This window comes from Mirounga leonina, unplaced genomic scaffold (genome assembly GCF_011800145.1).
Source record: "Mirounga leonina isolate KUSES-001 unplaced genomic scaffold, KU_Mleo_1.0 Mir_152, whole genome shotgun sequence".
Taxonomy (NCBI): domain Eukaryota; kingdom Metazoa; phylum Chordata; class Mammalia; order Carnivora; family Phocidae; genus Mirounga; species Mirounga leonina.
Window position 1 is genome coordinate 10,445,577 of NW_023270380.1, and position 16,865 is coordinate 10,462,441.

Sequence of the window (16,865 nt, forward strand, 5' to 3'; positions counted from 1 at the left end):
CCTTCCTTCCTTCCTTCCTTCCTTCCTTCCTTCCTTCCTTCCTTCCTTCCTTCCTTCCTTCCTTCCTTTCTTTTTGAGAGAGAGAAGGAGATGGACAGTGGGGCAGAGGGAGAGGGAGAGAGAGAATCTTAGGCAGTCTCCATGCTCAGTGGACATGGAGCTCGATCTCTCCACCCTGCGATCATGACCTGGGCCAAAACCAAGAGTCGGCAGCTTAACTGACTGAGCCACCCAGTCACCCCGAGCTGCCTCTATTTCACACTTCCTGAATTATCTCCTAATCAGGCTTGCCAGGTTTTTTTCATCAACTGTAGCAACAAATTAAAGCAGGCAGGCCTGGGGCGCCTGAGTGGCTCAGTTGGTTAAGCGTCTGCCTTCGGCTCAGGTCATGATCCCGGGGTCCTGCTCAGTGGGGAGCCTACTTCTCCCTCTCCCTCTGTCTTCCAGCTAGTGCTCTTGCTCTCACTCTCTATCTCAAATAAATAAATAAAATCTTAAAAAATAAAATAAGGCAGGCAGGCCTATAACAGGTTTTTAGAATCACTTGTCAGAGGAATTGACCGATACCTTTTTATGCCAACAAACACAGTCGACCAAATACAGATTTAAAGAAGGGTAGGGTGCCAGAATTCTTGGAAGGTTTTCTTTTGTAAAAATGGAAAATCTTCATGTGCCTGTGGGATGATTCATTGACATATGCAGAAGTGTTCAGTCGAGTAGCACCGTCTGTTGAGAATCAGATCAGTCTTTGCCAGCACAGTTTAAAGTTGAGTGTTGCAAAGTTGCAGACAGGTGTCAAAGCTATATTCTGAGTTTCCCTTTGTGCAAGTTATCTGTCTGTTCTGAAGCTGAGAATCAAAGCAGACTGTAGCTACACTATTTTTATGCATTGTCAAAACAGAACCAGTCCCTCCAGACCATCCATTTTTCCTTACCCACAAAACTGAAAAAAAAGGTGCCGTTTTAATTATTCATAATACTTAACATTTAATCCTCACAGCCCGGTGGAGTAGGTGTGATAGCCATAATTTTACTGGAGATCTAGGTCCATATGGGTTCTAAATAATCAAACTAGAACTAACCCAAAGAAATGCCACAATGCTTCGAAGTTCTGATCCATCCCGTCCTCAACGAAGACCAGATACCAAGAACAAGGAATCCGCCCCAGATTTTCTGATTTTTCCAAAGGTAATTGTATTTATACTTCTAAACCTATTAATTTATTAAGTCATTCATTCTTTCTTATTTTATTTTAGTCTGTTTTTAATTTTTTTTATTCCTTGACTGTCATAGATTCCATTTATACTACCTTCTGTGACAAGCTGTCTTTTATTTGAGCCAGGTGAGTAATGATTATTATATCTTGTCAAAGTTGTCTCACTCTCCTCTTTGATAAGGTCTTGAATGACCGTTCCAATTATGTGGTTAGTTTTAACTGTGTCATCCATATTCTTTCATCTTTTTTGGTGCACAACATTGACCAGGACTAGTGCTAGAAGTTATGATAAGTGTTAACACTTCCCTGGTCTAATATTTGAAGATTTATTTAGTGGAAGAGATTCTTTCACATAATCCATTCCTTTTATGATTTTTATAAGCCAGGGTCATATCATTTTCAGGCTTTATCTTTCCAAAATAAAACCTTACTTTTTATGTTGTTGTCATTTTAGGGTATTCTTTTATTAATTTGGAACTTATTTCCTTATCTATAAAATAGAAATACAAGTGGTACTTACCTTATATGGTGATTGTGGCCATTACATTTAATTAGCTGACTTCTGTAAGTTGTTTACCACAGTGTCCAATTTATAGTTAGCACTTAACAGTATTAACAATATTAGTCCATTAATAGTATTATTATGTCCATTAACAATCAATAGTATTATTATGTCCATTAACAATCAATCAGTCAAATATGTATTAGGGTTGTGCCATTTGCAGCTGTGGTGTTAAGCCTTGTGTCTATAGAGATGAATAAAAGAATACTAACAGCCTCATGGAGCTGATAGTCCAGTCGCGCTGTCCAGTGGAATTTCTGCACGGAAGGAAATAACATATACCTGCGTGGGCCAATACAGTGGTCACTAGACAGACACGTGTGCTATTGAACACGTGAAATATGACTAGCATGATGGAAGAAATGAAGTTTTAATTTTTTTTTTTTAGAGAGAGAGCATGGGCACATGAGCAGGGTGTGGGGTGGAAGAGGCTAAGACAGAGGGAGAGAGAGAATCTCAAGTAGGCTCTACACCCAGCATGGAGCCCATCAGGGGACTCGAGCTCATGACCCTGAGATCAGGAGCTGCGCTGAAATCAAGAGTCAGAAGCTCAACCATCTGAACCACCCAGGCGCCCCAAAATGAAGTTTCATTTTATTTAATTTTAATTAATTTAAATTAAATAGCTTCGTGTGGCTTAGTTGGACCATGCAAATCTGCACCGTGGAGAGGACTATATAAACAATCTCAGTGCAGTAAGTTGAGGGCTATATTAGAGGCAAATGGCAATTTCTGCAAAACACAAAGGCAGAAGTGACTATTTTTCCTTGGGAAAATCAGGAAAAGCTCCACATAAGTGACGACATTCTAGTTGGGTGTTAAAGAACGTGTGGGGTTTTTTAAAGAGCAAAGGTGGAGGGAAGGGACTTCTGGACACAGGGAATTTCATATATAAAGGCACAGAGCCTAGAGTCTGGCGTACCCAGGACGAGTTGGGTTATGTTTCTTTAATCCTAAAATTGCTTGCCCATTTTGAAACACATCTGCAGATTTTCTGCCCACTCATCAATGTAGCAGTGTTGCTGCATATAGTTTATTCTCAGTCTATGTATTTGCTACAATGATAAGTTAATAATCAGCAAATTGGAGGGTTCCTCCAATCTGCAACCTTGTTTCTCTCCTCCAAAACATTTAGGGTTTAAATAAAGGTGACCTCAGACATAATCTTTATGGGACTCCGATTCTTTCCCTTCTCTTTGTTTTTTTGTCCCTAAGACATTTCCTTGCCTTTTTATAATGTGATTCCGTCCTACCTTTGCCTGCTCCATTCTCCACATCCAAATTAATGCCATGACCTCCTCTGATGACATGACATCATTTTTGTCCCCACCCACCGCCATATTGACTCCACATTTCTCCAATCATAGCAGCGTGGAGACTTCGGTGTGGTTCCTCCTACGCCGAGTTCCAGAGTATATCCTGGTTGTATTAGACCATTTAGATCATTTTAGTTCTCTTCACCATAGCTCTGGCTTCAGTCTGTCTTGTGGCACTGCCTCACTGGACTTCGGTTTAATAACTGTGGGAAGAGATGCTCTCTCTGTCTTTGGATGTGAACCAAATCATGTGGCCACATCCTCCAACCTGAAGGATGGAGGAGGGCTTTGCTAAAAGAACTGCAGAGAAATGGAGTTAGCACATTGATCAAAATGTGCCTAGAACCTGATTATCTACACACACCGAATTTCCCTTTATCATTGGGCAATTTTGACTTGGATTTTCTATTATTTTCAACAAAGCACCCTAACATCTATGACTGCTTAGCTAGACTAACCTTTATTTGTTAATTGACTTCTGGGTAAGTTCCCCTAGGATAGGTCTTCTCTGGTCAAGAGGTCTAGTTCATCCTTGAAATAGGCAAGAAGTTCCAAGTTCAAAAAGTTAGCAAGCCCAGATATTAAGTCATATCTCTTATTCCAATACTCACTTCTTGGCCCCATCTCAGAGTTAGAGAATATCACGGATGCAAGAGAACCCAGAACACATCCTGATCTGCATGGCTGACTTGGTAACTCACAACTCCTCAGTCGGTCCTGATCTAAGGCTGGTAACTCCTCTTCCTTTGCCCACAGACTTTTCTAGAAGGAGGATCTGTCTATGTAGGATGCCAGAATTTAAGAACTACTGGAGAGTTATTTTAGGTAATGGAGCATACTTTTGTGACATAATACTATGAAATAGTGGCAAATACTTACATAAAATGTCCCTTGTGCTAGGCACTGTTCTAAGCCCTTCATATGACTCATTTAACTCATATTTAATCTTCATAACAAACCTTTTAGCAGGTACTGTGATTATCTACATCTTATTTATGAGGGAACTGAGACACAGAGAGGCTAAATAACTTGGGCAGGGAGGGTGACACAACTAGTAAGGAGTTGACCCGGGTGTCAGATCCTGCCAGCCTGGTCCCAGACTCTAGCCTTAAAAAGTACATTAAGTCAGTAAAAAGAATTCTTATATCAAGTACGTAACGATGAATCTGATGCAGGCACCATTGGAAAAGCCCATAAATTTGAGTTTTCTGGTCTTCCTCGTGAACCATCTGCCCACTCACTCCCATATGCCTTGGACAACTTCCATTTACAAGGTTACTAGCAAACATTAGGTGTGCCACTTTTGGAGTGGAAGAGTATTACTTTGTGGAAAACTAACCAACTTATTTGGGGCTTCAAGACATCCGAGCCTTGGTCTCAGAAACTCTAACTAGGACCAGTAGCTCATAGCTGTGCTGTGGTCAGATGTGTCTGAACTTTGCAAAGAATATGTAGGCAGCTCATCTCTGTGGGAGTTTTATTCTTGAGCCTCAAGATTACTTTCCTGACTACATTTCTTCAATGCCAGGATGATATATCATTTTCTTTATTACAAATAAAATTGTTCTCAAATACACACGTGATTTCCATGTAACAACAATACACACTCAGAAGAATGATGAATATGGAAAAGACAGACAATGCCAAGTAGCCACTTTGGATAGATTTTTAGGCATTATCTACTAAAGCTGAAGTTATGCTTATTTTTAAACATCTAAATATCACTTCTAGGTATACAACCAAGAGAGAGGCATACCTATGCTCACCCCAAAACGAGCACTAGAATGCCCATTGCATCTTTATCTATAAAAACCCAAACCTGGAAGGACCCCCCCCCCCACGCCATACACAAATATCCATCAATGCAGTAGGTAAACAAATGGTGCTCTATCCAGACAATGAAATACTACCTTGATCTGCAGATATCTGCAAAATATACGGATCAGTCTCACAAACATAATGTTGAGCCAAAGAAGCCAGACCAAAAAAGAGAGCACCTACTAGATGAGTCACATTATATAACATGTAAAAACTGACACATCTTGTCTATGCTATCAGGTTACTCTTGGATGGGCAGGGCTGGGGAGGTGACACCAGGGGGTTTCTGAGATGCTGGACTTATTCTGTTTTTTAATTTGGGTGCTGGTTACATGGGTGTGCTCCATTTGTAAAGTTTATTTGACAAATAAATTTAAGCTGTGCACTTAGGACGTACGTACTTTTCTGTAGGTATATGTCAATAAAAGCTGTTTTAAAAATAAAGTACACACATACTGTCTCAGTAAACTGTCCAGACTGTGGGACTGCCAAGATGGTGGGTTTGATCTTGCTCAGAGAACGAGGCCTTGATTCTAAGAAAAAAAATCCTGGCCAGATTCCATAGCCCTTTAACCAAGTAGAACCAAATAGACCAAAGTGAATATTTAAAATGTAATCAACTTATTTTTCAGATTTCTAAAATGTTTGGATTAAAATAAATAAACAGGATTTTCAGCTAGAAAGATTGTCCTGTTTTGACCTTTGTATTAATTTTCGGGATAGCTGGATTTGGAATTTTAAAACTTTGATGTGTTCCTCTGGGGGAAAGATGTGTTTGAGTTCCTCTATGATGGTGTTTCTAACAACATAACTTGGAGCCTGCATCTTTTCTGAAATAAATAATGTGTGCTTAGTTTAGTAAAATTCTAAAGCATTCAGGCCTTTTTCAAACCAAGAAAATTGTCATATACTGATAAATAATTCAGATCGCCTGTTCTCTTAGTTTTGTGAATAGCACACAATATTGTGATCAATGTTCAGGATGCTATTTCTCTTATGAATTCAAATTCAGCCACCATCTATTGGAAGCTTCCTTTGCCATTCTGGATATTTCATATTCCTCATTTACTGAAACATTTATTGCAACTAGGTAACGTGGATATTTATCCCCACTATGCAGCGAAAGAAGCTGAAGCTATTGAGATTGACTCATCCAGCTGGAAGTCTGACTCTAAATCTATGACTTCTCCATCAGGCTGGTGACCCTTGGAGACTGTCTTCTTTTAGTGACTGTCACTGCCGAGAAATCTAGGAGATAGGGAGCCTTATGCTGTGCTCCCTGAGGCACCATCCTATATTCATGAATCAGTAGATGTTAACATGGAAGAAGTGGGTGTGGTGAGAAGTTATGGGCCCGAGAAGGTTATGGGCACACAGAGAACATTTGCTAAGCATTTCCGTTCCCTTCTAATGTGGATGAGGGCTCAGCAAACAAAATCCAGTTGAAATTTCTTTCTTTCTTTCTTTCTTTTTTTTTCTTTTCTGTATCAGACCCACTTTTGACTACCTTAATCCAGGGAAATTTAACAATTCTTTTTCATCCACACAAAATGTTGATAAGAAGGAACAAACCATGGGGACCTTTTGTTCTATGATCTTGACCTTGGAACTGTGAAAGAATGCTTTCGTATTTCTTTGTCAGAAAATCGGCTGGAACTGAAGAGAGAAGAACCTGAAGGCTGTAAACAAAGTTCAGAAAGACACACTTGGCTTCCAGGAAAAGATCCACTTGGGCTCTGCACTCAATCTGGGTTGAACTGGCAACTTCAACATCTCTGGGAAGCCCCTAAGTAGCTTGGAGAACTCATGTTGCATCAAAGGGTAATTGCTGTCATTTGAAAGAATTAATGTTTGGGTTCTTTGGGTGATATTGTGAGAAGAAAAATATTTATTAAAGATTGGCCTGTGTATGTGTGGAAAAACTAGACCCCAGAGACAATAACAAAAAGACTAGTGACCTCCACCCCTCTCCCATTAGGAAGAGTAGGCGGGGAGAAAGGGCTGTTGGGATGACAGACATTTTTATTCTTTGTGCCTTTCCCTTTAAAACAAAACTGAGCTGGGAAATGGAGCAGGACCACTTGGGTATGTATGTATGAAATCCTGCTCTCAGATCTCTCCTTCGCTCTTAGAGCCTTAGCCCTCCCTGCTCTTCTCACTTCCAAAGTCATCCTGCATGGATTCACTCTTATTTAACCATTTGTGTCTACTGAGCCTTCTCTCCATCTTCTGTTTCTCTATCTTGAATTTGAATTGAGCAATGACAAGACTTTGGTTTGAAAGGTCAGCCTTCAGAGGCCTCTAATTTACTTCTAGATTCCATGACTAACCCCCAAATGATTACCATAAAAGCTGATGCCAAAAAGTTTCCCCCGGAGAGGGGTCATGGTTCCTGGATGTTGTTAAGCCCAGGCCTATCATTCAACCCAAAGCTTTCTCAGTTTATAGATCTGCTTACATTGGTTGTCCTTTTGAAATTAATTAAATAAATCTAATTGAACCAAGTTGAACCAAATTACATGTGGGGAGTGCCTGCCCAGTAAATGTTCATTGGGTGAATGAACAAATTGGCTTCCCTTCCTAAACCTGGCTCTGTCTGAAGCTGAGAAAAAGTAGTTGACATCGACACTTCCTTGCTTGGTCCAAAGCTTGTATGCAGCTCCAGATCTCTAGTTATTTCCGTTGTCAATATTCTTCTAGATTTCTTTAATGAAGGGATAAATTTGATGAATATTCAACTAGCTCATAGGAGGGGTTGCAAGCTAATGTTCCATGGGCCAAATCTAGCCCCAAACACGTTCACTGTCTTTTAAATTTTTTAAAATTAGAATTTATGAGTCAGGAGATTTTACCTAAAAAGCCAGGTTCTATCTCTTCTCGCACCAGGCCTGTAATTTCTCCACAACATCACACAGGTGGAACAGAATATCTATCTATTGTAGACAAGACATGAGCCCTATGCTCTCCTACAGTACATGTCTGCCCCAAGAGGCATTCCCCTGAATGATTTCATTTGCATGGCTCCTGTTCATATGTATAGTAAATGCATATTTCTCTGTTCCACCAATTCAGATGGACAGTTGCATAATTTTAGAAAAAAAATGGAAGAGAGCATATGTTTATCTTTCAATGGGAAACAAGTTTTTACAAACATTTCATCATTTTTCAAATGCCTGACCTCTTTGGACATTTCAATTTTCAACTCTTGCCCTACTGTCTTTTTTCTGTGATGGAGAAGTCTATGCTTTTCGTTTTTGGGAGTTTTACAAAAGCCAGATGGAGAGAGGAAACTATGGTCTGCAAAATAAATCTTCTTTAAGAGTTTTAACTTCCGGGGTGTCTGGGTGGCTCAGTTGGTTAAACGTCTGCCTTCAGCTCAGGTCATGATCTCGGGGTCCTGGGATCAAGTCCCGTGGTGGGCGCCCTGCTCAGTGGGGAGTCTGTTTCTCCCTCTCCTTCTGCCTACCCCCCCACTCATGCTTCTTCTCTCTCTCTTCCTCTGTCTCTCAAATAAATAAATAAAATCTTTATAAAAAACCCAAGTACGTTGCATTAGTTGGGTCAAAGTACAAATCACCACTATAGAGATTAGAATGTAAAGTTGTGTGGATATTTGTTTGTATCTTTTCTAAGTGATTACATTTACAAGCTTGTTTGCACAGTTAATACAGCTTCTTGAATTTTACCCTCCTCTTTTATTTGACTTTACCTATTATTTGAATTCCGGGAAAAGCATAATTTGATTTTAGCAACGTCAGTTTATAATAGCAAACTAAAACAGAACGAGCAGGTGGGGGATAACTGCCCCAAGCCCCTCACAGTAGAGAGGACAGGCCATTTGCCCACATCTGAACCAATGATTAGTTGGGAGACCTGGAGCTGAAACTGGTCAGCTAGCCTCCCCTGTGATAGGCGGTCTTCTGGGTCACCTGCGGTCACTGCTCAGCTTACTGTCAGGTGGAAATTTAGCAGGGGGAAGAGTCAAACGCTGCGCTGTGCAGGGGTTGACTATTATTTCTTTTGTATTTAAAGATAATTACAAATATATATCATGAGTATTAAGTGAGATCATGTATATGAAAAATGCTTTTTAGGTTGTGCAGTGTTATGCTTTATGGTTAGTTGAAAAGTATATTAAAACTGAAACTGTTTTTATTCTCAAAAAAAAAAAGAGTTTTAATTTTCCTTTCAGGGTTTATCTGAATAGGAATTTCAGCAACTCCAATTGTAAGTTATCAGAGTCTGCTTATAGAAGGCAAAAACTGAGGAGATGAAGCTATAGACTAGACATGTAGCCAGTCCATGGGGATAGGGACCTGGGGTCACACATGAGACTAAGTCAAGCTGCAGTCAGGCTAGAAGCTGAGGACAGGAGCCCCAAGATCAGACAGCCACCAAAGGGAGTCAAGTCAAGAACTTATTGGAAGAGCCACATCAGAGCCCAGGAAACATGAAAAGGAAAACATGTTTGGAATGTATGTCCTGCCTGGGTTTCAAGACTTCCACACACATAGAAGCTGAAGGCCAAGTTGGGTTTTCTGGCAACTAAGTTTACCCTTAATCTTTTTTTGAAAAAAGTATATTCTAAATCATCCTTCCACCAGACTACTTAATATAACATACAAATGGTTTCTTTAGTAACTTTTCTTAAAATATACATTTTATTAAAGTGTAACACATATACAAGGGTTCAACTCATTGATTTTTTTTTTTTTTTACAAGTGAACATACCATGTAACCAGCACCCGAATCAAAAAATAAAACATTACCCACATCTTCATGCCCCTTATCAGGCATGTCCCTTCTAGGGATAACCACTATCCTGATATATCAGAGAGGGATTACTTTTTCTTGTTTTTTTTTTTTCTTTTTTTAAACTTTACAGAAATGGAATAATAAGAGTTTTATATACCGGCTTCTTTTGTTCAGTATTATGTTTCTAAAAAGCACCTACCTTGTTGCATATAGCATTGTTCTACTTAGGTTGTATGAAAACACTGTAATTTATATATCCCTTTGACTCTCGATGTACGTTTGAGTTGGTTTCAGTGTGGGGCTATCACGAATAATTCTGTCATGCACATTTTTGCATGTATTTGATGGTGACTAACTGTATGCATTTCTTCTGGGTATATTTTCACAAAACAAATCTCTGGGTCCTAGAGAATGCTCCTGTTCAATTACTAGATATCAGCAAACACTATGCTTACTTACCTAAGCACTTACCCCGACATACACCCCCACTGTGCATGTGGGGACTTCCGGGTGAGCCACCATGTTACCAGCACGCGGGACTGCTTGTCTCTTTCATTTCAGTCATTCATGTAACCATGAAAGCGTATTTTAATTGTTCCTAATTAGCATTTCCCTAACAACCTACAAACTTGAGCACCTTTTCCTGTGAGGATTGGTCATATGAATACCTCCTTTCGAAAAGTGTCTTTTCATGTCTTTTGCTCAGTTTTTTCTATTGTGGTTATCTGACTTTTTTCCTTTTGATTCTGTAGGTTTTATATATGAATATATAAATATATATATATTCTGCATATCTGCTTTGCAAATATTTTCTCCCATTCTGTAGCTTGTCTTTTCACTGCCTTATTGGTATCATTTGATGAACTTATATTCTTTTTTTTTAAAAAGATTTATTTATTTATTTGAGACGGAGCCGAGGGGAGGGGCAGAGGGAGAGGGAGAGGGAGAGAAATCCTCAAGCAGACTCCCCACTGAGCATGGAGCCCAGTGCCTGGCTAGGTCCCAGGACCCTGAGATTCTGACCTGAGCTGAAACCAAGAATCTGACGCCTAACAGACTGAGCCACCCAGGTGCCCCGGTGAACTGATATTCTTAATTATAATGCAGTCTAATGTATCTCTTCTGTGGTTAGTGCTTTTTAGTGGATTTCATTTAGGAAATCTTTGCCTGCTTCAAAGCCATAAAGACATTCTTCTATATTTTAACTTAGAAGATTTATTACTTTGTCATACCATCTGTGCATCTGGAATCAACTTGGTTTGCCGTGAGAAGTAAGAGAATTCATTTCTGTTCATATGGATATCCACATCCCAGCAGCAGAATTCATTTCTGTTCATATGGATATCCACATCCCAGCAGCACTTATGAACACAGTCCTTTCCCTTTCCTCATGGCATGGCAGTAACCAAGTGATCATCTATGAATGGGTCTGTGTCTGATTCTCCTTTCTGCTCCATCGGTCTAGCACTGACACTGTTTTAACTGCCCTATAAAATTTTCATATTTAGTAGTGTAAGAAGACCTTCAGGTTTGTTTTTCTTCTGCAATATCGTCTTACTTATTCTCAGCTCTTTGCATTTCTCACAGAAATTAGAGAGGCATTGTAGTAATTTCCACATGCACGCAAACATGCTTGGAATTTAATTGGCTTTGCATTAAATTTATAGATCGATTTGAGGGGAAAGGAAATTTTTATAATTTATAGTATTGAGTTTTATTGCCCACTAACATGATTTTAGTACCTGTTTTATTAGGCTTTCAGTTTTCTCTCCAACTTGCTTTCATTTCTCAAAAAGGCCATACTGTCCTTCCCAGGAAATTAAAAAAAAATTTTATCACTATTTTATTAATGTACGCTTTTTCTGATTGCACCAATAATCATTATTTAACGTACAAAAATCTTTTAGTTATAAAAAAGAGGAGAGAAAAATCAATAATTCATTCATGATCTTAACCATCTAAATATCAAGCATATATGCCATAAGATGGAGATATTGTATACAGTCTTACGTAGCTTTCATTGTCTCTTAACAATATTTCAGTGAGATATTTTCTCACGTGAAAACATTTCCATTTAAATGTGATTTTTAAAATAACTAAGTAGTATTATCCCAATGTACTGACATCAAATAAACTATGTAACAAAGCCCCTATTATTGGTAATTCAGGCTTTTTCTAGATTTGTTTCTATTCTGAGTCATACTGGAGCAAACATTCTTGTAAATAAATATTTGCTTTTATGCCTGACTACCAAAATTCTCTGAAAATATTGGGGTTCCTCAGGCCGGGTGTCCTTGTAAGGACGTCATCTTTCAACCCTATGTGGCCACTCCTGATGTGCCACCAGGATGCCCAGGGAAGACAAGTGACCTGGAGGTCCACCTTCTTCCTTGAGGTCACCCACCTATGAGATCCTGGGAGCAGACAGTGGGGGGCCCAAGCTGGTGTTGCCGTCCCCGTGTCCCTCCCGGGAAGGCTTCTGTACCGATGGGCAAGAACAGCACGCTCTGCAAGGCCATCGAGGGCATCTGGAAAACAACCCAGTCCTCCATTTCTCCTATCTTCACTAACACCCAAGGGTGGTAAACCCATCTGATGGTTTTCCCCAGGAATATACAATGCATTTCCCCAAAGGCACTCGGAAGCTTCAGAAGCGGTATACACTGTGCCACGGAGAGCTTTAAGTTCTTCTCTAGTGAGTTTCTGATATTATAGGAACATCCTCGCCGACCCCCCACCCCCGCCCACACTTTCCAGTAAGTTCTTCTCTAGTGAGTTTCTGATATTATAGGAACATCCTCCCCGACCCCCCACCCCCGCCCACACTTCCTGCTTCTCTCTGCCTCTCCTCCTTTATCTGTGAGGAAAAAGCAGTGAGAAGGGCAGCTGTGGTCAAGTATGTCTGGCTTTGCATGGAAACTGCTTCTCATCTCTGTGGGAGTTTGATTCTTGATTTTAGAAGTTACTGTCTGGGACCCCTGGATGGCTCAGTCCCTGAAGCAGCCGCCTCTTGATTTCTGCTCAGGTCATGATCTCAGGGTCATGGGATTGAGCCCTGGGTCTGCCTCCATGCTCAGTGGGGAGTCAGCTTGAGGAGTCTCTCTCTTCCTTTGCCCCTCTTCCAGCTCGCATGCTTTCTCTCTCTAAAATAAATAAATCTTTAAAAAAAAAATAAAGTTACTCTCTGATTGCTCTTCTGCAGGGCCAGATGACTAGGCTCCTTATCCATTCAGGGTTACTCTTTGGGCAGGATTTATCATTTAGCTATATTGCATTCCGAAAAATTATTCCAGAAGGATCTGTCTGCAATGGCATATAGATTTAATGCCTGTATCAACGTGCCTTAATTGGTAATGGGTAACTAGAGAACTAGGTGGAGAAACAGACTCCTGGATGAGAAGGAAAGAATGCTTGGATAGTTGGTCAATATTCACTAAGGATGTGTGTTGGGGGGAAGTCTATTTCTCATTCTGGGTCATGTATTCTTATGGCTCACAGTGCTAAATTAAAGAAGACATGGGAGGTTGATGATAATGACCATTACAAAACATCTAGAAGTAAAAGTTAGTTGGAAAATATTGGCAGGGAGTTCCCAATGGGCGCCTTGGCTGGAAGAACCTAATAATGTTCCCTTGAACCAAAGTGTTTCTCACGCCTTGAGGGACCTTTCTCCCCACCCTAAATATATGTCCTTAAATTGCCCTTGATGTCTTCATGGCTTCACCCTCACCTTTACCCCTCCTAGTCTTCTCCCCTCCAGGAAGTTTTTTTTTTTTACTTTCAACAAGTACATTTAGAGGGAGGAATTGCAAACAATAATAATTTAATTCAGTGCAACTTATTGAATGCTCAGTTCAGCTGAAGTCAACCAAAATCTTCTAATTATACATTTTTAAATTTACAAACTCACTGATTCACACAAGGCACATAGACTAGCAAAACCACGTTAACTCTTCCCACCACTCAGGGATCGCGTTATTTGCTAAATAGGGTCACTTCACACTTTGAAGCAAGTAGCCTTATGTATTCAAGATTTTGAAGCTTCACTTGTTCTTAAGTAGAAGTCTTTCTATGAGGAGAGTGCTTGTCATATACTAGATACTGGAAAAGCAAAGATGAGTAAGGAAACAGTCATTTCCCTTGAAGTTATCATAATATAAGCTGGTTATTTCAAAATAGGCTATGAATAATAATATGATAAAAGCCATCAACAGGGGCACCACTTAGGAAGAACCGTGAGGGTCTGAGATTTTGGCCTCCTTGCAAGCTAACACTTTATTTAGTCCAACAGTTTCATGGAAGCTTCCAGAAGACACCAGACTTCCGGGTCAAAGATAAAGAACTGTGTTACTCATGACACAAACATGAATGTCATGTTTGTATCACTTCTCCTTGCCCAGCTATTCCCACAAGGGTGGCACAGAGGGATCTGGGTGGATGCTGCATGAGCAGGGGGCTTGCTTCACAGCCGAGGTCCCTCGAGGTCAGGGACCCTGAATCTTTCCCACTACACAATAAGCCATAAGTTTTTCAGATGGAGACGTTATATCTATCTTCCAAGGCTCCTTGTTATATATGCATCTTGGAAAAGACAGCCCGAAACAGAGGCACAGCTAGTGCTGCTCTCGCAAGGCATTTATTTATTTATTTATTTATTTATTTATTTATTTATTTAAAAAAGATTTTTATTTATTTATTTATTTATTCGACAGACATAGACACAGTGAGAGCAGGAACACAAGCAGGGGGAGTGGGAGAGGGAGAAGCAGGTTTCCCATGGAGCAGGGAGCCCGCTGCGGGGCCCGATCCCAGGACCCTGGGATCATGACCTGAGCCGAAGGCAGACGCGTAACGACTAAGCCACCCAGGCGCCCCTCTCTTGCAAGACATTTAGAACCACAAGAATGCCTTAGAGAATTAGCTCTGCCTGGAAATCAAGGAAGGCTTCCTGGAGGAATTGTCCAACTTAGAGAATAAGTGGGAGGTGACCAGGTGGAGAAGTGGGAGGGAAGACACCCAAGAGAGTGGAAACTCGGGGAGCAAAGACCTGGAGACAGAAGGAGGGAAGGACAAGGGTAATTTGGAATTACTAGAGAGGAAAATATTATTCTCTGTTTCAAAGATTTAACCAAATTTTGATCATCATTTCAATTTATTTTTTCTATAAGTCGATGTCATTGTGATCACGGTGATGTTTGTGACAAATCATTGAGCTGTGGGTGGGGGTGGGGGGACAATCTGCTGGGATAAATACATTTTGCCTTCTGGAGCCACACAGGATGAATGCCCCTCCACACACCCAAGTTATGTGGGAAATGCAGTGGCTAACTGAGGACAGCTCCCTCCCTGTGGCCTCAGAGCCTTTGGGTCTTTCAGCACCTCCCACATGAGTCGTGGTTTCTAAATCCTTCACCATCTGGATCTTCTTTTCTCTGTCCAGTTCTGCACGACACTCTAAAAGTGTCGTGCAGAACTGGACAGAATTTTTGAGTCCCGAACCCATCCTGTAAACTCCCAAGGATCTGAATGACTGAATCTATTGTTTTTCTTGTTCTGCTAGAATTCGTGTTGCCAAAGCAACCAACTGAGCAGTGAAAGTATCATCCTCCCAGCCCCATTAGTATTCGATGTCGCTCTCAGACTGACCTGGCCCAGGAAGGTGCTGACCAGTTTGGAGAAAAGAACTCTTGGTTGCCTAACGATCCTTCCTGAATTGGGGCCAGAGGACCCTCAGCATCAACAGAATGGGAAGGGGGAGCGTTATGACATTAAAATGCAGATTCCTGGGCACCACCCCTAACAAATCAGTCTCCCAGCAAGAGGGCCCGGGAAATCTGCATTTGTAACAGACTTTTACTCACTCAAATATTCCCATGGGCTCAAATATTTAAAAAACTCCTGCTTAAGAAGGTCCTTTAGAAATGCTTTCTGTTCTGAAGGAGTTACTAGACGCGTAGCCAGTCACTTTCCATTTCCCCGGAGGAATTTCCCACTTACCCCTGCCAGTGTCCCTTCAACACCTCTCCGGGGAGGAAGAAGTCAATCTCTTCATCTCACAATTACAAGTGTAGATTGTGTCCTTTTGTCTTGAGGGTGACTTCCACAAATGACCCAGGAGTGCAACCCACACGTTTGCAGCTCCGAAGTGATAATACTCAGAAGAGGGTGCAAACAGGTTGTTAGGCTCAGGGTGAGGTGAGTGTGAGTCACACAAGTAAACACGACTCAGATGTGCTTGAATGTCTAGGGAAGAATACCATCAAGCAGTGATGGGCACACCAAAAACTATGCCTCACGGCAAGAACCATGAAGGAAATACATGGGGTACGGTGAAAGAAGAAATACAAAATGAATTGGGTTTATTTCCCTTCAAAGGGAAAGAGAAAGATATCTTGGGGATCCCCACAAAGGAAACCCACTCGATCTGTGGCAAATAAAAAGGCAGGCAAAGACATGTGCCCTGAAATAAACATATTATAGTTGATTACATTTGATACATTGTGTTTTTGGTCCTCCCACTATTTCTCTAGGTGAGATAAATTACAGCTGTTTCATAGATGAAGAAACCGAGAATAGGAGGGTTTAAGTTATTTATTTGTTCCACAAACATTTATGGGGCACCCCTCCAGGCACAACACCGGGGTCCCATAATGGGTCAGCAGCTGGCCTCTGACTTCAGGATGCAGGCTTCCTGGGATGTCTGCCGTCAAATTGCTCATAGTATGGTTACAAAACGTACAAATGTGAGCATGTAAGTTACAGTGCAATTTAAATGTAAGTACAATGCACTGCATAAACCAAAATAGGAATTATCCCCCCAAAAGTACGCGGTGAATTCCCAAAGGAATTGTACGGATTAGAAATGCCAGTGTCCATGGTTTAGAGGGTTAGAAAAGGCTTCTTTTAGAAGTATGGACTTAAGATGGGCTTCTATTTATTTATTTATTTTTAAAGATTTTATTTATTTATTTGACAGAGAGACACAGCGAGGGAGGGAACACAAGCAGGGGGAGCAGGAGAGGGAGAAGCAGGCTTCCCGCAGAGCAGGGAGCCCGATGTGGGACTCCATCCCAGGACCCTGGGATCATGACTTGAGCTGAAGGCAGACGCTTAATGACTGAGCCACCCAGGCACCCCTGGGCCCTCAAATATTAATAGAATTTTAGTGAGGGTCTCAAGGATAGAGGGCATTTGCTCT

General features: G+C 40.9%; 1 long non-coding RNA gene across 1 annotated transcript; it reads left to right on the plus strand.

Annotated features, from left to right (window-relative positions):
• Window positions 1–1,156: 1,156 nt before the first annotated feature.
• On the plus strand, window positions 1,157–6,574 carry LOC118012834. Its single transcript, XR_004679848.1, has 3 exons — window positions 1,157–1,188; window positions 1,294–1,342; window positions 6,555–6,574. It is a non-coding gene; the product is annotated as an uncharacterized LOC118012834 (long non-coding RNA).
• Window positions 6,575–16,865: the final 10,291 nt, after the last annotated feature.